The sequence below is a fragment of the Dermacentor andersoni genome, chromosome 4 (genome assembly GCF_023375885.2).
Source record: "Dermacentor andersoni chromosome 4, qqDerAnde1_hic_scaffold, whole genome shotgun sequence".
NCBI classification, from domain to species: Eukaryota; Metazoa; Arthropoda; class Arachnida; order Ixodida; family Ixodidae; genus Dermacentor; species Dermacentor andersoni.
In genome coordinates, this window is record NC_092817.1 from 203733696 (window position 1) to 203756562 (window position 22867).

Genomic DNA, 22867 nt, shown 5'->3' on the forward strand with positions numbered 1-22867 from the left:
CAGCTATGTGGATCATAATGTGCAATCTGGGGTAGTTCTCAATTCTAGTCTTTCTTTTTTTTCCAACGTCGATATGAGCTGACTTATCAGAAAGCGAGAGGCCAGACTGGCCAAGAAAGTCTGCAGTGTTGTCGAGGGCTTGTTGCGTCATTCTTGATTTCTGTATAAGATAGCTTTCCCATAGACTGTAATACACCATAGGCTGTAGTGTTTCTTGTAGTATGCCTGTGTTGTTGGTGTGTGTGGGCCTAATGTACCTCCAACTCTCACCTGGAATTTTCTGTCTTTCAGAAAGTTACTGTTTAAGTGCTCTACCAGAAATGTTTTTGCTCATCGTTCCTCTTATTAGAGCAGCATGAGCTACTGCTGTTAAAAGCCTCTTCACTCTCTTCATTCTTTCATAAGCGGTATTACACAATGTCCTGCAATAAAGTTTCTGCTGCTTATGGCCCACTCATATCTGCCAGAAGGGACAACTCTTGAAAAAGGTTTTTTTTGTGCTATGTGTGCGACGTAGTATGAGCATTCATGCCTTGACATTTATACATCTGTAGAACCAGCTTCCTGACAGAGTACTTGCTATACCTGATCATGCTTATTTGTGCAGTGCTGTTGAACAATACATATTGATGCAATGAATATTTACACACTCGAATTATCACGAAAGATGGTTGTTTTACAATTCTGCCCTTTGCTTTCTATTGGTGTTAGATTTTGCATAAGCATGCCCCCCTATGCAATAGTATTTTGAAGTGTAAGGGTTCAATAAAAGGTGAACTAAACCTAAGTGCAAGAGCTTTTTTTCTCACCTACGACTCCCATCGAAATGTGACTTCCATGGCTGGCAAATCAACCCCTCGCCTTGTGTTAGCAGCAGATTGCTATAGCCACAGTGGCAGGTGAACAAATTGAAGAACAATATTTGTGTCTATAATTTTTTTTCTTCCCTATATGTAAGTAAAGTTTGGAATAAGTTTGTCATTGCAAAAAAAGTCCAGTTTGTGGTCTTTTATTGAATAAACAACATATTGTGTATAGTTGAAATGCAGAAATTTGTTCTAAAATCCTCGGGTGATATATGTTCTTGCAAGTAGCATGGTATTTCATTACTTACAAAGAAAGTAATCGCAGCGGATATCGTTATATGGGTTTACACACTAATATATGTGATCACAAACTTATTAGAAACTTACTAGAAACATGTAAGGCATGAATGTTTCTGCACACTTGATCAGCTGTGAACATGCAAGAACTGCTTGTACTGGCTGACTTCACTGCACAGTTTTGATTTACTTTTCTTCAGCGTGTCGTTTTATACTGGTTTATCCCCACAAGAACAGGCCGTTTGCCTGCATTTCGCATTGTTGCACGAGTTCTACATAATTGTGCAGGAGGGTACGTCGTCACTTTGCCACTATAGCAAGCAATTTAATTAATCTACTAGCTGTACAGTTAATTACCTTGCAAAGCAAGTGTTCATACAGATGCAGTAAGGATACAAAGTCCGCAACATAGTCTATGTTTATTGGTTTCTGGGCAAGAAAAAAAACATTCTCCAGAGAAGAGGTGCAACTTAACGTGCATGTAATATTTTATTCAAGCCACGGATTTAATGGTATCGTAGCAAATTCATTACGATAGCCTACACTTTTGCTCTGTCAAATTCAATAAGAGGCAAGATAAGCTTTCAAGATGCATCGGGAAATTCATGCTTGAAAACCGACAACAAAATGCAACTGAACGGTACCGCGTTCAGCGCAACGTTGAAACTTCGGGTACTTTGCTGTCTTGTCAGTTGCCCTTGCCGAGGTTGAAATAATTCAAGCTGCTCCGTAAGCGCGATTTTACAAAAGAAAATTGTGACGACCTCGTCGTCTGCTGGGGATCGAGCACCTCCTAGCACTGACAACTCGCAAAGGCGTACGAAGCAAACGTGAAAATGCACTTAATTTGCTGTGTAGCGTGTCAACAAACGCATAGCAATCGGAGAATGCAATCTGCGGTACAAGTTTTTTTATTCTCCCTTCGCGTACGTACCGAATTCGACGATCCACGTCTCCGCGTATTGCACTTGTCGTACGAGACGCCATTTTCCAAAACAAACCGGCGAAATAGCTCCGTTGACAGCTCTCCGCGCAATTTCGACGGAAAATCGCAGCGATCGGTGCGACGGTGCGACTGTGCGACCAACCGGTTGGTCGCAGCCGAAAATCGGGGGGTCGGCACTGCGACTGCGATTTTCATTGCAAACGACGGAAATCGCACTTCCGGTGCAACGAAAATCGCATCATGTGAAACAGGCTTGACTCGGGTGCCGTCGGGCCCCCGCTTCGCCACGAGACGCGAGGATGGACGTCGTAGAGGTGGAAGGGGAGACAATTTCCCCGGAAGAATATGACGACCAGGGCTGGATTGCGGCTCACGAACGCCGTAGTAACGCCAAGAGACGCCCAGACCTTGATGAACGATCGAATAACATCGGAGACTCGCCGGTTTCAACGGCGTGGAAAACCACGAACGCACGAATTCTACAACGACCAATGGCCCCGAGGCAGCCGCAGCTACCGGAGGATCACTACAAGGTCGTGATCCGCCCGAGAGGTGGGCTCTATATGGCGCAACAACGCATTGCGTACATAAAGGATGGCGTTCGGCTGGCAGCCGCATTGACACCAGAAAATGCCGGAGAAGATACGCTACGAATCAATCCAAGACAAAACACCATGATCATGAGCACGCCGAAACTAGAGAATGCGAAAGGCTACAGCCAGATACGAGAAATCCAACTTGGATCGAACACCTACAGTACGGCCGCTTACATTACTGCGCCGGAGAACACCTCCAAGGGAGTCATACACGGTATACCAGAATACGACACGCCTGAAGACGTTGAAAAAAGCCTGGTGAACTGCAGAAACCCGACAATACTACACGCAAGACGAATGGGATGCACCGATTCGGTGGTGATAGTGTTTGAAGGTACATACGTACCACACTACGTGTACTACCGCGGTGCTGAATACCGACGCCTACTATATCGTAAGCAGCACGAAACATGTACCACCTGTGGCCGCCTCGGCCACCGAGCGGATGTCTGCCCGACACCGAACAGCAAGAAATGTCGCGGGTGCGGAACTCTCAATCCACCCGAAGATCATCAGTGCGAGCCAAGATGCTTCATGTGTGGGAAGGGACACCTCACAGGAGACAAAAAGTGCCGTGAAAGATTCAAGACCCCATATCTTCTCAGAAAGAGGCAGTGGAAACAACAACAACAACAACGGAATGAACATCAACCGCAGAAAGCTATGGCGGACAATCGCCCAGGTCGGTCCAGGGAGCGGTCGGGCAGCACCGAATCGCACAAGGGATCGAAATGGACCAACAGCCACGGCAGCAGACGCCGCGACAGTAGCCGCTCTAGCTCCTTCCCAAGACTCCCCGGTGGAGGCAGTGGCGGCCGGTCCCGGTCCAGGTCCCGGCCCAGGTCTGAATTGAGATCGAGAGGATCCCCACTACACGGAACCCCGGAGGGCTCTGGCGGGGACGACGGCAACAAAACGCAGGTGAGCTGGGCAGACACGGTCTCCGGCGCTGCTTCTCCGTCTAATATAACACCTAAATAAGAAGGGTCCGCCCTGGAGCAGGAATTGATCCGAATTAGAAAATTACTAGCCCAAATTACTCGTGAAAATGCTAAGCAGAGGGAGGAAATTCAACAATTAAAGCAAGAAAACGCTAGGCTTCAGCAGAATAGGACACACGAGCCAAGTCACACGCCTACCGCCAGTACGGCACAGACGCCTAGCCGCGAGTCAACGCCCGCTCTCGCGCAAATGACATGGACGCCGCCCCACAAAAGAAAAGCTCAAGACGCGCCAGACGCGCAAAGCAGCGTCTCAACGCAGTTGGAAAAGCAAGTAGAGGGAATGTTTGTGGAGTTAACTAAGACGCTACAACAACAATTCGCCAGTTTACTGGTACAGTTCGTGGAAATTACACAAAGAATAGAAGGCATTGAAACCCGATTAACAGTTGTTGAAAACGCGCAAAATGACTTGAGGCCTGCGGGAGTGGGACCGGTAAAAGCGACCACCAAACCATATCATCGACCCGTAGTGACAGAAACCAGTAAAGTTACCGGGGAGAATCAAACAGTTAAACATGGCTCCGCGTAATAAATGCATAATATGGCAATGGAATTGTCGCGGGTATCGCCGGAAACGGGGACACCTACAGCAGTTCATAAGTAGCAAGGAGGCCCCAGATGTCATAGCCCTGCAAGAAACAGGGGGACTGGCTAAACTATGCGGTTACAAAGCATACGGTGCTTCCGACGAGAAGGCGTCCGTTACAACACTCGTACATAGAAACCTTACGGTCAGAGAACAACACACTGGCGTGACCGGTGTAGACCACGTCCTGATTGAAATCATTCCCACGCGCAAGGGAGAAGGAAGCCTTTTCATCTTAAATGTATACAGTAGCCCTCGACACAAGATGAGATTCGGCCCGCTTTTTCGTAAATCCTTAAATTTAGCAGAAAGACATGCAATGGTAATTGTAGGGGACTTTAATGCACCCCACGCGGCTTGGGGATACCGTTTGGAGAACGTCAAGGGTCGTAATCTATGGTTAGACGCTCAGCAGGAGGGTCTCACTCTCGTAACGGATCCACAGGCGCCCACTAGAATGGGTAACAGTGTGAGCAATGACACCACACCAGACCTAACTTTTACAAAGAACACACCTGATGCAAAATGGATAAACACACAAGAAAATCTGGGTAGTGATCACTTCATTGTAGCAACAACTGTACACGCAGGCCCATCAAGAAAGAAAGGCAGGAAAATAACGATTGTGGAATGGGACTCCTTCCGCAAAATTCGGGAGGAGGAAGCTGATGAAGTCATACATGACATCGAGATTTGGACTAAAAAACTTCATCAAAGTGTGATACGAGCCACTAAGACTATTCCGGAAAAAGCGGGGATAGAGGAGGCGGACAGCAAACTCCTACATATGTGGGAGGCAAAAAGCAGCATGCAGAAACGCTGGAAACAGCAAAAACTTAATAGAAACCTAATAAGGAAAATCGCCATGCTCAATAAGGAAATAGAGGACTATGCGAATAGATTAAGCCGTCAAAATTGGGAGGCCACGTGCAACGCCATGGAGAGACAGATAGGGCTACCTAAAGCCTGGAATCTTCTGCGCTATCTTTTAGACCCGGAAAACAGCAAGTCCACACAACGACACTGCCTGCACAAAATAATTCATAGATACAAAAGCACGGAAGAAGAATTTTTACAGGAACTACAAAGGCTATACGTAGGAAATACAACCAAAGAACAACAACATCCGTATACTGGTAAGGAAAACCCGTATCTTGACAGCCCCATAACCGAGGCTGAAGTTCGAGCGGAACTCATCAGGCTCAACACGAAGTCCATGCCAGGCCCGGATGGAATCACCAACAAGTTCCTGAGAAATCTCGATGATGAATCTATCTCGGCCCTCGCCAAGTATATTAACAACTGCTGGGAACAGGGTAATATTCCACGTCAATGGAAAACCGCCCAAGTTATAATGATTCCAAAGCCGGGAAAGAAACTTCAACTTGAGAATCTCAGGCCTATATCGTTAACGTCGTGTGCTGGCAAGCTCATGGAGCACGTCATCCTCACACGTCTAACTAATTACATGGAAGATTATGGCCTTTTCCCGCACACTATGATTGGGTTTAGACCAAAACTGTCTGCACAAGACATTATGTTGCAAATCAAATACCAAATAATAGACGCGGGACCTCAAACACTAGATACAAAAGCTATCCTCGGTCTTGATGTTACGAAGGCCTTTGATAATATCACCCACAGGGCTATTTTAGAAAACTTACAAGGCCTAGGAGTGGGGCAACGAACCCACGCGTATGTTAAAGACTTTCTCTCTGACCGTATTGCGCAAATCACAATCGGTGAAGTGAAATCCAAAGAGATAAAACTTGGAAGCCGGGGCACACCACAAGGATCAGTCTTATCTCCCTTTCTTTTCAATGTAGCTATGATTGGCCTGCCAGCAGAATTAGAAAATATAGAAGGATTACAGCATAGCCTGTACGCCGATGATATCACCCTTTGGGTAACAGGTGGAAGTGATGGGCAGACTGAGGAAATCCTCCAAACAGCCATACATACGGTTGGGAAATATGTCGTGGATAAAGGATTGAGATGCTCACCGCAAAAATCAGAATTCTATACCGACCGACACGCAGGGGCCGTAAGGGTTCTACGGATAAACCAAACATCACGCTTTTTGTAAATGGCAACCAAATACCTATTGTCGACAGCATTAGAGTCCTCGGACTCCACGTATCAGCGAACGGTCACAACGGGGAAACAATCAGAATACTAGAAAACAGCGCACAACAAACAATGAGACTAATTAAGAGAATAGCTAATCGCCATTATGGGATGAAAGAGAACAATCTGGTACGACTAGTCCAGGCTTTTGTCATCAGCCGCATAGTATATGTAACCCCTTACCTAAATCTCCAAGTAACAGAAAAGACAAAAATCGAAGGCATCATTAGACGAACATTCAAACGAGCCATAGGTTTGCCGATAAACACACCGAATGACAGGCTCCTAGCCTTAGGTGTCCACAACACGCTCGAAGAACTCATAGAAGCCCATACGATAGCGCAATATGAAAGACTCTCACAAACACCTACTGGCAGACACATACTTAAGAAGCTTAGAGTAACATACGCATCACAGTATGACACTAAAGTAGACATTTCCCACAACATAAGGAAGCAGCTTATTATCCCACCGCTACCCAAAAACATGCATCCCGATCACCACAGGGAAAGGCGGGAGGAAAGGGCAAGGGCTATGCAGAGGAGATTCCAACGCTCTCAGGACGTGGTGTACGTCGACGCGGCAGAGTACATGACTAATCAGAATATGTGTATCGTTGCAGTGAACTCGGAAGGTGAGCGTAAGGTCAGCGGATCTATCAAAACGAACAGAGCCGAGGTGGCTGAGGAATCGGCCATTGCTCTCGCAATGGCTTCCACACTGGCCACGATAATAGTCAGTGATTCTAAAACCGCCATTTTAAATTACGCAAAGGGGCGCATTTCGCCGGAATCACAACGTATCCTTGCCAACTTCCGCGGTGGGCGGGTTGTCCATATCATCTGGGCGCCTGCGCACTTCTCCCTCCCCGGCAATGAGGCGGCCGACACCGTGGCTCGAGGACTCACAAGCCGAGCCACCGGGGCGCCGCGGTTGGGGCTGACAGGGGACCGGATGGTTGGCTACAGAGAGATAACTAATCATTACAGATTGGGGAGGGTGCGTTTTCCTCCCGCACACCCATCACTTAATAAGCAGCAGGCGGTGGCATGGCGCCTCCTTCAAACAAATACATATCCAAATCCGGTGACTTATAATCACTATTATCCTGACCAATATTCGGCCAATTGTAAATTTTGTCAAGAAAGGGCGGACCTGGATCACATTATCTGGGCTTGCCCTCGGGCGCCCCGACAGGGCCGAAAAATTCAGGATCGGAAGAAGTGGGAGACCGTGTTGCTCAGCTCGGCCCCCGAAGACCAACTTTTGGCTGTCCAGCAGGCCGAGGATGCCGCTAGAGCTCAAGGGCTTCTGGCCGCCATCTAGGTGGGGTTGCCCCCCCCCACCAATCTGCCGGCTATATAAATAAGTTATTTCTCTCTCTATCGTTTTCACAAGCGGACGGAGCAAGGAGACGAGAGCGTCGATGCCTTTTATTCCGCGTTGCGAAACATGGTAAAAAGATGCAACTACGGCTCAGCGTCCATTGAGGACAGGCTTGTTCGAGACCGATTTATTGTTGGTCTGCTGGACAGCAGGTTATTGGAACAACTCTGCCGTACTTCTGACTTGACACTCGATAAAACGCTTCTGCATGCACAGCTGCAGGAAGGTAATCGCTTTGTCATCCCAGCTTTGCTTCAAAAGCATACGCTCGAACTTATCCATGAAGGCCACCAGGTAATTAACCGATGCCGACTAAGGGCGAAGGATTCCGTGTGGTGGTATGGACTTTCGAAGCAAATACGGGATAGAGCCACTCGCTGCAGACAGTGTGCAGTCACAAGAGCGCAAAGAAGAGAACCTTTGGTCGTAACGAAGACTCCAGAACAACCGTGGCAAGAAGTAGGAATGTACTTGTTTAGTTACCAGGGACACAACTATCTACTAGTAGTTGATTATCGTTCTCGACAGCCTGAAGTCATCTACATGCGAAGCACGAACTCTGAGGCGGTCATCAATGCAGTCAAAAGCATTTTTGCTCGTTTTGGCATTCCCGCCGTAGTACGAAGTGATAATGGACCGCAATTTGCTTCACGTGCCTTTGCAGCTTTTGCGACTTCCAACACATCACCTCAAGTCCAAACTACCCGCAGTCAAATGGGGAAGTGGAAAGGATGGTGCGTACGATGAAAGAGCTGTTTGCGAAAGCAGACGAACCTTTTTTGGCTCTTCTGTCGTACAGAGACACTGCAGGCGTCACAGGATTCAGCCCAGTGCAGCTACTGTTGGGTCGCAGCTTGCGAACCAGGCTTCCCAAGACAGTGGACCGCCTGGAACCGAAGTGGTCTGCGCCAGACGATGTGAAGTGCCAAGACAAAGATGTGAGAGGGCGGCAGAAGAAAGACTTCGATCGCCGTCATGCCGCGACCGTACTTCCTCCGCTGCAACCGGGAGATACGGTATGGGTTCGAGACATCAAGGATACGGCGTGTGTTCTCAGCCCAGCCTCCAAGCCCAGCTCGTACATGTACGTCGTGGAAACACCCAACGCGCTCCTTGTGCGTAATAGGATACATCTAGTACCCAATTCAGACACAACGATGGGCCAGCTTAACGAGCCAGCTCGGAGTGAAAACCGTGAGGAACACGAAGAGTGAGTGAGTGAGTGTCAACTTTATTATTAGAAGGGGTAAGGCATAAGGGAGGCTAAGCTACGTAGGCTTTCAGGTTGTGCTTCACGATGGAGTCTTCAGCTCGTGCCAGGACCCGTGTTTGGATGTCTCGGTCGGTGCTGGAGAGAAGGGCCTCCCATTGTTCGTCGGTGGGGGGTGGCGAGACGAGGTCGGCGGGCGGGGGGTCTTCCGGGCAGCCCCAGAGGATGTGGTTTAGTTTAAGGAGGCAACGTCGCCGCACAGGCAGCAGCGTGGATCAATGACACCAGGGTGGATGTGCGAATAAACTAGGGGGCACGGAAAGTGCGGGTCTGGAGGCGACGCCAGGCGATCTCGAACCGCTTGGGAAGACTGCCATGTGGGGGTGGGTAGGCATACCGTTCGAGGCGATAGTGCTGCGTAATGTCGCGGTAGGTGACTAGGGGCTCCGGCACCGGGGCGTCCGACGTGGAGGGGCCCACCGCTCGGTCGACGAATCCTCGAGCGTGTTGGTGAGCCGACTTGTTGCCGGGGTGACCCGAGTGGGCGGGGACCCAGACCAGTTCAATGTGACACGGTTCGTCCTCCAGTAGAAGTGGGCGAAGGAGCCGTAAGGTGGTAGGCGAGACGAGACCTCGGGCGAAATTGGAGATGGTGTGCTTGGAGTCGGAGAGTATAACGCTGGCGTCGGTCGAGGTGGCGGCGAAAGCGATGGCCGCCTCCTCAGCCTCGACGACGTAGGGCGTTCGAACGGTGGCGGCCGTGATTGTCGGCCCCGAGGGTGCCGAGGAGGGCGAGACGGAGACGACTGCGAAGCCGTCCCCGGGCGAGGCGTATCGGGCCGCATCCACGTAGGCGATGGCCGCGTGGTCGGCGTACTTGGCGTGAAGCATGGCCGCACGGGCTTGGCGACGGGCGTCGTGGTGTCCCGCGAGCATATTCTTGGGTAGCGGCTTGATGGAAAAGGCTGCCCGAAGAGCATGCGGTAGTGAGACCAGGTCTGACGGGTGAGAAGAGGTGTCATGACCGATGGAAGAGAGGATGTAGCGACCGGTCGGCGAACGATGAAGGCGTTGCACCTGAGCGGTGCGGCGAGCTTCGATCAGTTCGTCGAGCGTGTTGTGGACTCCCAGGCGGAGGAGACGCGCCGTGGACGCGTTGGGGGGAAGGCCGAGAGCAGTCTTGTATGCACGGCGGATGAGGACGTCGACCTTGTCGCGTTCCGATTTGAGATGACGAGTATAAGGAAGGCCGTACGTGAGACGGGAAACGACGAAAGCGTCGACTAGGCGGAGGAGATCGTGTTCGCGCATGCGCATGCGCCGCGCTCGGACACGAGCGAGCATGCGCGCGGTTTGCTGAACCGAAAGCGAGAGCTGGTCGATGGTGTGAGCATTATGGCGGTTTGACTGTGCTATCAGCCCGAGCACCCGGAGATGCGGGACGACGGGAACGGGAGTGGAATTGGCGTGAATCGTGATGGTGGGGTGAGGCGTCTTGTGGCGACGCCGGTCGGGGGGCCGCATGAGGAGGAGGGCCGATTTGGCCGCCGAGCAAGCGAGACCGGCCGCGTGCACGTGACTTGTGACGACGTCACTTGCGCGTTGCAACGTCTGCTCAATGTGCCCGTCGGAGCCAGACGTGACCCAAAGAGTTACGTCGTCCGCGTACAGGGTGTGTTTGAGATCGGGGATACGGTCGAGCTTGTCGGGAAGTGAGCGAAGGGCGAGATAAAAAAGAAAAGGCGACAAGACGGCGCCCTGAGGGGCACCACGAGATCCAAGCGCATACGTGGGAGACGAGAGATCTCCCACGATGATTTCGGCCGTGCGGACCGTGAGGAAGGAGCGAATGCAGTGGTAGGTGCGAGAGCCGGGGTTCATGGTGGCGAGTTCGGTAATAGCCAAATGGGAGACGTTGTCGAACGCCTTGTGAAGGTCGAGGCTAAGGAGAGCCTTAGTGTCCGAGAAGGTGGGCGGATCGAGAAGGTCGGGGTGGAGTTGCAAGGGGACGTCTTGTGTGGAGAGGTGGGGGCGGAAACCAATCATGGTGTGGGGAAGGAGGTGGTGAGCGTCTGTGTAAGTTTGCAAGCGAGCTAGGACGACGTGCTCCATGAGCTTGCCGACGCACGAAGTGAGTGAGATGGGCCGGAGGTTCTCGATTGTGAGTTTCTTGCCCGGCTTCGGGATGAAAGCCACGCGAGCGTGTTTCCATGACTGGGGGAGGTTGCCGGAGCGCCAGCACTCATTCAGGAACGAAGTGAAGGCAACGACCGAAGGGGCATCAAGATTTTGGAGAAGTTTGTTGGGAATGCGATCTGGACCGGGGGCAGAGGTGGTGCGGAGCTTGTGTAGCGCCGCGTAGACTTCAGCTTCCGGGATATCGGCATCTAGTTCGGGGTTGGGGGCCCCGGAGTTGGACTCGAGAGGGGGAGAAGAGGTGCCAGGGGGTGGCAGCTGCAGGTATTTGGCGGCCAGGTCTGCTATCAGCGATGGTGTGTCGCCGGGGTAGGCCCGGACAACGCGTTGTAATTGTTGCCGAGCGACTGACTTGGCGGAAGCAGGGTCGAGGAGGTGGCGGAGGAGATGCCAGGATTGCTTGCAGCCCAACTGACCGGAGATCCCTGAGCAAAGCTGCTCCCACTGTTGGCGGGCGAGCACAGTTGTGTGATGCTCGATCTCGCGATCGAGGTATGCGATGCGGCGGCGCAGGCGACGGTTGTGACGTTGCTTATGCCAACGGTTGGTGGGCGAGGTGGGCGAGGCGGGAGTCAATTGCCGGATGGTCCTCCGTGGTGGGGATTGAGGTGGTGACCCCGTCGAGGTCCGCCAGTAGCTGGTCGGTCCACATCGAAAGGTCCTCGATGTCGGGGGCGGCCGAGTGCAGCCGGCGGGCTCGGAACGCATCCCAATCCGTATAGCGGGTCGTGTGTGGGCGCGGCTTGCACGGGGAGGTACGGGCTTGGATGACGAGGACGTAGTGGTCGCTGCCCAGGGACTGATGTGTATTGGACCAGCGCGCGTCGTGCACGTAACGGCAAAAGCTGAGGTCCGGAGTGGTGTCGTGGCACACGCTGTTGCCGATGCGCGTGGGTTGCGTGGGGTCGGTGAGCAGGGAGAGGTGGAGGTCGTGTGCGAGCTGCCACAGCCTCGTGCGAGGGCCATCGGCCTCGGAGTACCCCAGTCCGGATGCCTGACGTTGAAGTCACCGAGAACGAGGAGGGGGGATTTGGCTGCTCTCGCTGCAGCGGCACGGAGCAGAGCAACGAGCGACAAGTCTTTGGTGACGCGTGGGGGGGTGTAAACATTAAGAATAAAAAGAGAGGGGTCTTCACGTCGCTGAGGTAGGACCTCGTTAAAGACATGGTGGACCGTAGGGAAGGGCAGATCGGCTCGATTGACCATGAGCGTCCGCCGAGTGAGGATGGCCGTGACGGGATGCCCTTATGAAAATGACTGTTGAAAAGTTGTTGGCATATTGTTGACGAATTGTTGACTCAATAGCCTTTCAACAATACCTCAACAATTATTGAAACCACAGGCAATAATTCAACAGTAAAGTTGTTGGGCAGTTCACAACAAAAAAGTCGTTGACTAAATTCTGTTGGTATATTGTTGAATAGTATTGAGTATTATTGAGCCATTGTTGAGCAGTTTTCAACAATAAAGTCATTGACTAAATTCTCTTGATATATTGTTGAATAGTATTGAGTATTATTGAGCCATTGTTGAGTAGTTTCCAACAATAAAGTCGTTGACTAAATTCTGTTGATATATTGTTGAATAGTATTGAGTATTATTGAGCTAATATTGAGTAGTTTTCAACAATAAAGTCGTTGACTAAATTCTCTTGACATATTGTTGAATAGTATTGACTATTGAACCATTGTTGAGTAGTTTCCAACAATAAAGTCGTTGACTAAATGCTGGTAACTTATTGTTGAATAAAATTGAGTCACGAGCAATATTGAGTTTCGAAGTACATGTGAAAAACACACGCACATATGTATGTGTGCGTCTTTTGCACATATATGTTGCTTTACTGATCACTTGATCACCATTGCATATATACAGGGTGTTGTTTCACGTTACATGAACCATAGACGTATATACACGTGTTTCAGCTAACTTTACTCAGAGTTTAAAAATATGCCGATGCACCATAAGACGATGCGACCAAATGCATGTTGCTCACTCTTGTACGTGTCACGCTATTCTTGTATTTTTCCTAAGTAGTTAATTAGTCAAGAAAATTAGCCATTCTGAAGGAACAAAGTTAGGCGAAAAATTCTAATTAGAAAGCTGTAGAGCACTTTGCAAAACGTCCTATTAGGCAATTTCTCACTTTCTATCTATTAAGTGTTAGTGTTTTTCAGCTTACTGCGGATGCCCGTGACATAGAAAAAATATCACCTGACATATCCGCTTGCGCGCCGTGCTTGCAGCGCTCCCAAACGAGCATACCATCGAGCAGGGTGTGTTGCCGCTTAAAAGGCGACAGGGCAGTGACGAAGGCGTTGGCTGTGGTACTGACGCCAGCGACGTGCTTCCCTCGCTGCGGTTCATGATGGCGATAAGCAGACGGGTGTTCACACCGGTTAAATGGTATGTTTTCGTTTGTGCGCAGAAGGCTTAGGAGCAGTGCAATCACGACTCGCAGGCGGGCATATGTCACAGTAAGCTGAAAAACAATAATACTTAACAGATAGAAAGACAGAAACTGTTTATTCGGACGTGTTGCCAACAGCTCTGCAACTTTCTAATTGGAATTTCTTTCCTAACTTCCTTGCTTCAGAAGTTGGTTAATTATGCTTGACTAATTAGCTAATTAAGCAAAAATACACAAATAGCACGACACGCTACATACCAAAGGGAGCAACATGCATTTAGTCGCGTCGTCATAGAGTTTACACTCGGCCTAAAGTTAGCAGAAACACCCTGCATATATATATAAATATATATATATATATATATATATATATATATATATATATATATATATATATATATATATATATATATATATATATGCAGTTTCAGAAGACAAACGTCCCTACAAGCAGTGACAAACAACCGTTGATTGGACGCATCCTGCATTTCCATCGGCGTCCATTTAAGGGGCCAGTGCCCTGGCTGTGTGTTAGGAAACGGCATTGCATGCCTCCATGTTAAATATGGTCAAGGTGGCGGAGAACGTTAACAAAATTCAAGTCTGGGGTTCGACGTGCCAAAACCACGCTTTGATTATGAGCCGCACCGTAGTAAGAAACGCCATATTTATTTTTGCCATCTGGGGTCCTTTAACCTGCACCGAACGCACAGTACACGGTCGTTTTTGCATTTCACCCCAATCGAAATGCAGCCGCCGCGGCCGGCATTAGATCCCAAGCACTCGGGTTAGTAGAGCAACAGCTCAGCCACTATGCCACCACGGTGGGTGCGGCGGAGAAAGGAGTGAACATCGTTTTTACAGAGTGCGTTTCGCTTACCCGTTAGCGCGCTATACAGAACGAAACGAAAAGCTTGGCCGATATGTACGACATGGTGCTCATATTTCACATGGAGGCCAAATTCTTTTCTGTGGCCTAGACGGGGTGCTGGCGAATGTGTTCGGAATCTGCTCGGCCACCAAGCACAATCTGCGCTGCTATACGTTCTCGGTGACAAATCGCACAGCGCAGGAGCACACGCACAAATGTTTAAAGAATGGGACGACAGACCGCCCGCAGTTTGCCATGACGTCGAAATAAGAAGCACAAACAGCGACGTTTCTGTACTTTTCTGGTCAATAGTTCAGTTCGCATGGTTGCGGCACGCATTACTTTTTTTTTTTAAATCCACACGACGAAAACTGTGCGCGCACAAATTAGCGCGGCGTTTGTGACGTTTGAATTTGGCGCCTTTTCCCGCGCATGCCATTAGCTCCAGCCGGTGCACTGCGTTACTGCGCTAAAGAAAGTAGTTCATCAAAGAAGCGAAGCAAAAAACTTTTATACACTTGCAAATCGCAACAATTGTTCAGTAATAACATGAAATTACATAATTTGTTATCCAATGGTACAATTTATGATAATATAAGCGTGTATTTGTATGAGTGTACATGTATGATTGCGCGTTTGCGCTGTTGATGCTTGGCGCATTCCGGCGAGTTCGTGCACGCCGTTAGCTTGAGAGTTTCCTGCGTTTTCTGTATTCTTTGTGTGCTTCGCTGTGACATCTTTGGAATATTCCTGCGTGTTGCTCGCTTTTTATGGACTTGTTGCCTCGAAGATCGCCATGATCGCCTCCGACTCAGCGACATCAAGGGTGAGTGAGTGTTTCGAATTCCCCTTGTTCGTCCATTGCGACGCGGTGAACGGAAGCGGGGAAATGATTTCAGCGCATGCGCGTGTCCTCCGCGCGCCTCTTTTCTAGTTTTCATTCCTAGTACTATCCTTCCGTTGCGAGAATGGGTTGTACAGCACTAGATTTGTGGTAGACAACATGGAGTTTTGTCCTGGTTTAACTTTACACTCCGCTTGTGGTGACGTAAGGCAGCTATGTGGTGCCACCTAAAACAGGGCATGTTGTACGCCATGATTTCTGATACGGTGTTCGAGCACCGCTTGAGTTAGCCTTATTAATGAGCGCAAAACAATGCGACGTGAAACCATCCGATCTGTACTGTAATCGAAGATATTTCGTTTGCGCCACGCTAGTACAAGGCGTGTGAGCGAGCTTTCAGCAAAAGGGGGGGGGGTGCGGTGGGATTGGCGAAAGTGTTTTTTGTTGCGCTGTTCCCTTCAGGATCGAGTGACTCCGCGGTGCTTCAAGGCCACTATCTGACACGCCGTGCGGCCGATGTTCGCGCGATCGGAAAACACAGAGGAGGCTGTCGCGCAATAATAATAAAGAATTTCAAGGGTGTACATGCGATACGTGAGATACAATAGGGGTGATGCCACAGAGTGCTGCGAAATCATCGAGTTATACGCCTTGCCAACCGCGTGCGTTTTGTTTTCCCCCAGGTCGCGCGCATTCAACTTTATTTTTTCATCTTCTCCGTTCGTCGCCATCCAGTGCTTCGCCCAAACGGCTTCGCGTAGGCGCTCTTTGCATTCACGGAAAGGCAGATTTCATGGCACTCCAGGTCCTACAACATTCAAAATAATGTAATTTCATGAAATTGCAGCTTTTCGCACTTCAGTAACTGATTTAACAATAGTTTTAAAATCAGTAAAGGAACGAGATGCCTGGCATATCTGCGTTGTCGTCCCACTGTGTTTCGAGGCGGCATGTATACGTTATCGGCAACATAAACATCAATAATTAGCAGTTTCTTGTGACCATAGAAGTAGCTAGTTATGTCGAAAAGCAATTTTTGCTTTGAATCAGAGCACTATAGAGTGAACAGATTGAAAGGGGAGCGCATCGTTGTGAACTAAATCACGACGCTTTGCCACAAGCTTGGAATAATGCTTTGTCGAAAGAGCAGTTCTGTGAAATTCTTTCTTTGAGAGTAAGCAAAACTTCAGTAGCATCAGGTAGACGGGGAGTAAAAGAATGTAACACTGGTTTTATATGAAGGAGCTGCCTTTAATATGTGGCCATAACAGTTAAGTAGATGCGTGGAAATAATGTTTAAAGTAACTAGAGGAATGTGAAATAAATTTTTTGACAAGCTCACACTGCCATTGGCAAGAGCGGCCACACTTTAGTGTATTCAATGACTAGTCATTTGTATCCGTCCATTTATGTCAGCCTAATGGTCCATGTAGCTCTTTTGATTGTCGCTTTTGCTGCATCATGGCTTCACGTTTTAATAGTGACATCTTTTTTCAGATTCAAAATGAGCTGGGAGAGGCCCCAGCTGGAACGGTAAAAGTGAATTCTTTGGCCATCCATTCTGTAGCGTCACGATGATCAAATACAGTGATACCGGGAAAATGTATCGCAGGAAGCAGAAGAAACATCAACATTGCTGATGCAACTGCAACGCATTTGCTCCAGTGATCAATTGGTGCAGAGTGCCTTCATTAGGAGACATGGTGCCTTTAAGCACTCAGCTTAAAGACTTTGCAACTGCACCGGGACTGGGAGTGAATTTCATTGTCACTTGTGAACATATTAAACGCGGAATGTGCCTTTTTCAGTGTATATGCCTGATATGAGAGGGGCGTTCAGAAACTTAGTGTGGACATTAGTGGTCTGCATGAGTGCACATCTTTCTAGTTTTACCAGAACGAAGGTATTATGACCTATGTCATACAGCAGTGCACAGCTAGAGGTATCAAACCAGAACAGCAGCACCCTTTGAGAAAGTTGGCTGAAGAACGAGCAGCGATCGGGGCTTTCTGCATTTCAAGGGCCAAATTCCAAAAAGATTGATGCTGAGCTGGACGGTGTGAAGTGCCGGTCACCACATGCTGTAGCCAGCATGGCATTTTTAATCTCCTTGGCATTATGTCTCGTTAAGATACAGAAATTGCATCACTGCTCATAAAGAAATTGGAAATTGGGAGGTTGAGGGGAAGTGGAAGGGCTCCCCTCTGGAGCAGCCAGTGCATGCCCTTTGCTATACTGATCATCCTACCTTAATGAGAACCAGTGATGCATGTTAACCTATTACGCCGCCAAGTGCATTCCTTGTTTTGTATTAAGGGGACACTAATGACACCTTAAATGAATTTAAAATAAAGCATCGTCTTAAATAACTACTTCTGTAACTTTCTTGGTAGTTGTTTGATTATTAGAGAAAATAAAGCTCAAAGTTCAATTTTCTGAGTATCGCCCCAAAATCTTTGTTCTGACTTCTCATTGTCACATCATGGATTCCAAGTATTTTTTCAAACTTGGGCTGTATTGGTTCTGTAAAAGTTCCTGACGCTTTTTATTTTGGGTTTTTGGAATACGATGAAGAACATCTTTATTTGTAAAAAAAAATTGCTACACCTCAACAGACATCATCAAAATCCATGACGTCACAGCAAGCGGGTGTGGTAACTTCAAGGCAGCACTGCCACCAGTCTTTCCTCTTGCTGCTTTTACAGTTTACTCAGCCTCTTGTCACGGTATGAGTGAATCTCTTGAATTGTAGGAAGGTCATGTACAGATACATCTAAAATAATTTTTCTCTTTAGTGCTTTCATGCCGTAGTTGCTTAGGGGTGTTGGCACAGCTCCGCTAAGCACGAGGTCACAGGATCAAACAGCCGCATTTTGATGGAGGTGAAATACAAAACTGCCCAGGTACCTTGCAGCCTGATTTGGTAAAAATTAGTCTAGAGTTCCCCACTAAGGCGTGCCTAAACATCAGATTGTCGTTTTGGCACTTAAAACGCCAGAATTTAATTAATTTAATTTTGCTTTAGTGCTCCTTTAAGCTGTAGAATTCATGATCTTTGCAAAAACTCATGCTCAATGTATTCTCCATAAAGATTAAATAAACAGTAGATATAAGTGTCTATTTATATTTTGAATTGTGGTGATACGTGATGACTATTAGAACGGTGGTACAAAGAGACAGACAGAATTGTAATACAATGTATGTCGGCACGATGATGCACATCGAGGAAATGACTGAGTTTCCCTAGAGGTCCCTGACATGGACATCAACTGACTGTCCACAAACTTCTGAGTTCACTCCGTGATCTTGTGCAGCCTGTGCTTTGCGAGTCGATTAATTTAATTGAGGTGGTGGTTGGCACATACCGTCCTTGCAGCTTATGTACATTTCATACAGTGGAGTGGAATCTCACATATTCTGCAGCACAGCAAGCTAACGTGACGTGTAGTGGTAATCTTAGTAATGATCGACAATCATGTCCCTCTTTGAGCTCCTAATGCTGCTTGCCAACACAAGCAGCAGCAGTTGCCCAAGATAGCGGGAAGGAGATTCATTGAAAAGTGGCATATGCCCAGGGTCGCATACCCAGTCACCCAAGCTGTTCCAACGGTTGATCTTGAACTCTTCCCTTAACATAGCAGCCCAATCTCTCCATTAGACCATGGACTACCTATTGACACAAATGGATGGGAAAATAGAGACAAACACCTGAAAATATGAAGTATCCTAAGAATGGTAATCACAATAAATAGTACTAGATGTGCATTAGCGCAAGCTCTTGGGCCAGTTGGTGCGTGAAAAGGGGGGTACCAGCAAGACAAAGGATGCGCACACACGTAAAAGGCGTTAGACAGGGACGGACGCTGGTCCGTCCCAACGTCCGTCCGTGTCTAATGCCGTTTCCTTGTGTGCGTGTCATTTGTGTTTCGCTGGTACACCCCTTTTTCAAGTACTAGATGTTTGGATACTTTGGTTTATTATTCTTGTTTGTGCTGGATTGTTTTTCTGAAACATGTGGCGTCCAGACAGCATAAGAAGCTTGTAAGAAGTCAAGTTTAGCAATCTAGATTTGCAACAGGTACTTTTGTAATTTATTTGCAGTAGGGCTGTTGTGTAAATGTGCTTGAAAGGCTTAAAACTGTTTTGCTAACATTTACTTAAACATGCAGGTTCACATAGGTTGAAGGAGTGCACATTGAGAAGGTTATCCTGGCACAGTTTACCATGGCCTGCCATGGTGGACCAGGAAAGTTTGCAAGGGCCTTGCTTCACCATGTGTTCACAGAGGAGGAGCTCATGGGCCATTTGGGCTTTGGAAATAACACCAAGGGGCAAAAAAGGCTCTTGACCCCACCAGGGTCAGTGCTGTTATAGGCAAGTACCATATATCCTTTCTGGTTGCATTTTTACATTCACATTTTTTTCTAAAATTATGAACTTGCCATTGGCATAACAAACGACTTTCAAGTAGCCCGTGTGTGCAGTTGTATGCGACAATAGCCTACTATTTGGAATGACTGTTCGTCCAGGCTACACAGACGCAGGTCCAGCAGACCAGGCTACGTTACTTCAGTAGCTGTACTTTAGAGGCTGTACAGCAATCATTTATGCTTACTGAAGGGTCCTGTGCATGTGAAGAAACTTTCTGCTGCTCCATTTGTGCTTTTAATAAACAGCTTTTCATAACATAACAATGACAGAAACTTGCTAACTTTAATAATACTAGGATGTGAGCCTCATCTTACATTAATTGTGATATCAGCTGTTCATTATTCAGAAACTATCCATTATTTGATTTGCTTCTAGCATTATTCGGTTCAGCCTCAAAAATCACTTTTCGCGCACCCTTAATATTTTTATTGCAGATTTAAGTTCTTCAGTGACATTCCGAGAAAATAAACTGGTAAATAATATTTTTAAATAACAATAAAGTGGCAATACCATTTCAGTATTTGCAGTTTTACATGTTTTATTTTTTTATGCAGGATAAAGCAGCATAATTTTTTTGTGTAATGAAACTTACAAAAACTTGTGGCAACACTCCCAAATTACTGCAATGACAGACACCAAGGAGCTAGGTGAAAAATCAGTTTTGGAGAAACCCAAGGAGCGACAGCACTATAAGAATATTTTCTAGAAGTCCCAGAAGGTTGCAGCACCTCCAGTGGGATGCTAGGCAACACTTTGTTCTGAAAAGGCAAATTTTTTTCAGAACGTTCCATCGCAGCCACAGATGTACGGCAGTGAACCCTAAAAGGGTTAAAGAAGTCAGTCCTATCGCATATGGCTCTTAAAAGACGGCATTTCTTCGTCTCTGTCACATTCTGCATGTGTCATGCTAAGCAGCTTGGTGCACTACACGGAATCCTCATTATAACAGTAATTCAGTCGTCGAGGCAGAAAACATACTTCACTGTAAGCAGTGCCTTCTTTAATGTAGAAAGTCTTAAGTCATTGTAAGGCGAGAAGTACATTCCGATTGCATGTGAACTCAGGAAACCTAACATCAAATGAAGCTACACTCAGTTGTAGTGACATGACAGTATTGTATTTGGAGCATAGAAAAGCACAGTGAAGTGCAGCAAATTTTAATTATGAAAGTTACAAGAAATAATTTTAGTTGTCAGTTCAGGTTTATTTATGAACGACATGAATTTGTTTCACCATTTCGTTTCTCAGCAAGCAAAGCTCACATTTTTGACATTGAGGATATTCATAAAGTTATTTTGCTACAGTGTTTCGTTCCTCTTTGCCCTTTCCTGCATTTGACACTTAGTGGAGTCCTGTGCCGCACTGAATAAATTTAAATGGTCATGCTGTAAAGCTGTACCCGTGGAAAGTTGGACTAAAGCAGCACAAATACATAAATCAATTTCGTTATAACGAGGGCAGATTGCATGCCATTCTTTTGCATGTGGAAGTTGCTTTTTAAAACTTGTTCTGGCTTCTTGTTTTTGCAGGCTTCAAATTGCCTGGTACCAACATGCCCTATGTAAAGAACTGTGGCCTCGCTTCTCGCATGGGACCAATAACCTCTCAAGAGCCCAAGTTGGACAGCTCAAACCAAAACACAAGTGTTGTGCTTTTGTAACTCTCGACATTTTTATGTTCTGTGTTAGTCTCCTGAAGGGCCCAATTTGGATTTCTCAAATGAGCTTACAAATGTTGTGCCTTTCTATGCCTTCACATTTTTATGTTAATTTTATTTATGTTAATTATGCTAGTCTCCTGAGAAGTCCACATTGGATTGCTCAATCCAGAATACAAGTGCTGTGCTTTGTTATAGTTCACTACATTTTTATGTTAGTTTTTGATATGGTTCTAGTAAGGAAAGTGTTTCCTTATTAATATATTTTTTAAGTATCTTAAGCCATTTCATGCCAAACCACCCAATTTTGTCAAGAACTGTTCCATTATGGCAAACCATTTCAAGTTTGCTTGATTTTGAGTAGGTACAATGAGAAAATTTGCTTTCGTACATACACTTGAGTCATTCCAGGGCAACCAACCAACGTTTTTTTGACCATCACAGATATAGTTCAAGCTCCAAACTCTTGCTCCCCATTTATTTTCCTTCGCAAAAATTTTTTTGAACTTTGGCAAAAATTTATTGTTCTTGCCCAGCTAAGCTAGAAGGCACTGATACACGTTTCTTCTGAAAGGGAAATTGTATGATCCAAATATTCAGGTGGTGTTCATGTCAAGAGACTGAAGTGGTGTGAGTGCCAAAATTTGCAAAGTTTGAATTTTCTTCTAACGTAGGGAAATACAGAAGGCACAAAATAAATATAAAATCAGACTGGTTGACTTGGGATAGCTGCAAAATATTTCAAGCCTTGGAGGTTCAGTTGATCAGCTAAAAAACTAAAGTTCAAATTTTTTGCAAAAAGCTTCATGTTGAAGGTAAAAAAATTAGCTTTGGTGGTTGGCACAAAAGTATATGTCGCCCATCGTTACACAGCCCTACATGTCTGCTATACATGTGACAAGTAACAAAAAGGTATTATTGTTTAAGTGCGATAAATTATTTTTTATAATGTTGATTTGTGGATCACACACACAGCATAAATATAGCATAAATATATGAAGCCATGTCATCTAGTAAGGAAATATTGTTAATATAATTAGCCACAAGCACTATTCAACAAACTGACTGCCTTTTTTATCATTGCGAAGGCAGGTGACGTCTAGCGCTGCAGCTGCAGTCTCAATTCGTATTTTTTTAACATGAACGCAAGAAGTGGTTGCCAATGGTGTCTGACCACATCAGACTAAACATGGCACATATTACTTTTATAGATGAGCATGTTCCGGCTCTAAAACAGTGGTAGCAAACAACACCACAAGAATTTGTTCGTACTCATGTAGGTTTTCAGTCCTAATTATGAAGGTGTTTTCTACTTGCATCGTCATTGGGCTTCAGGGAGCAGGGCACAAAGTGTCCTGCTCCCTCTATGTTGCATTGCACTGCGACATGCCCTTTAAAATGCTTTGTATAAACAATATCAGCGCTCTTTCTGGATTTACTGTCTACTAATAGCTGATATTTCTTTTTGTAAACTGCACGAACCATATCTTTTAGCACTGC

At 46.9% G+C, this 22867-nt stretch overlaps 1 long non-coding RNA gene across 1 annotated transcript; it reads left to right on the forward strand.

Annotated features, from left to right (window-relative positions):
• Positions 1-14787: 14787 nt before the first annotated feature.
• Positions 14788-19774, forward strand: LOC126520060 (uncharacterized). Its single transcript, XR_007596826.3, has 3 exons — positions 14788-15261; positions 16777-16812; positions 19449-19774. It is a non-coding gene; the product is annotated as an uncharacterized lncRNA (long non-coding RNA).
• The last annotated feature ends 3093 nt before the right edge of the window (positions 19775-22867 follow it).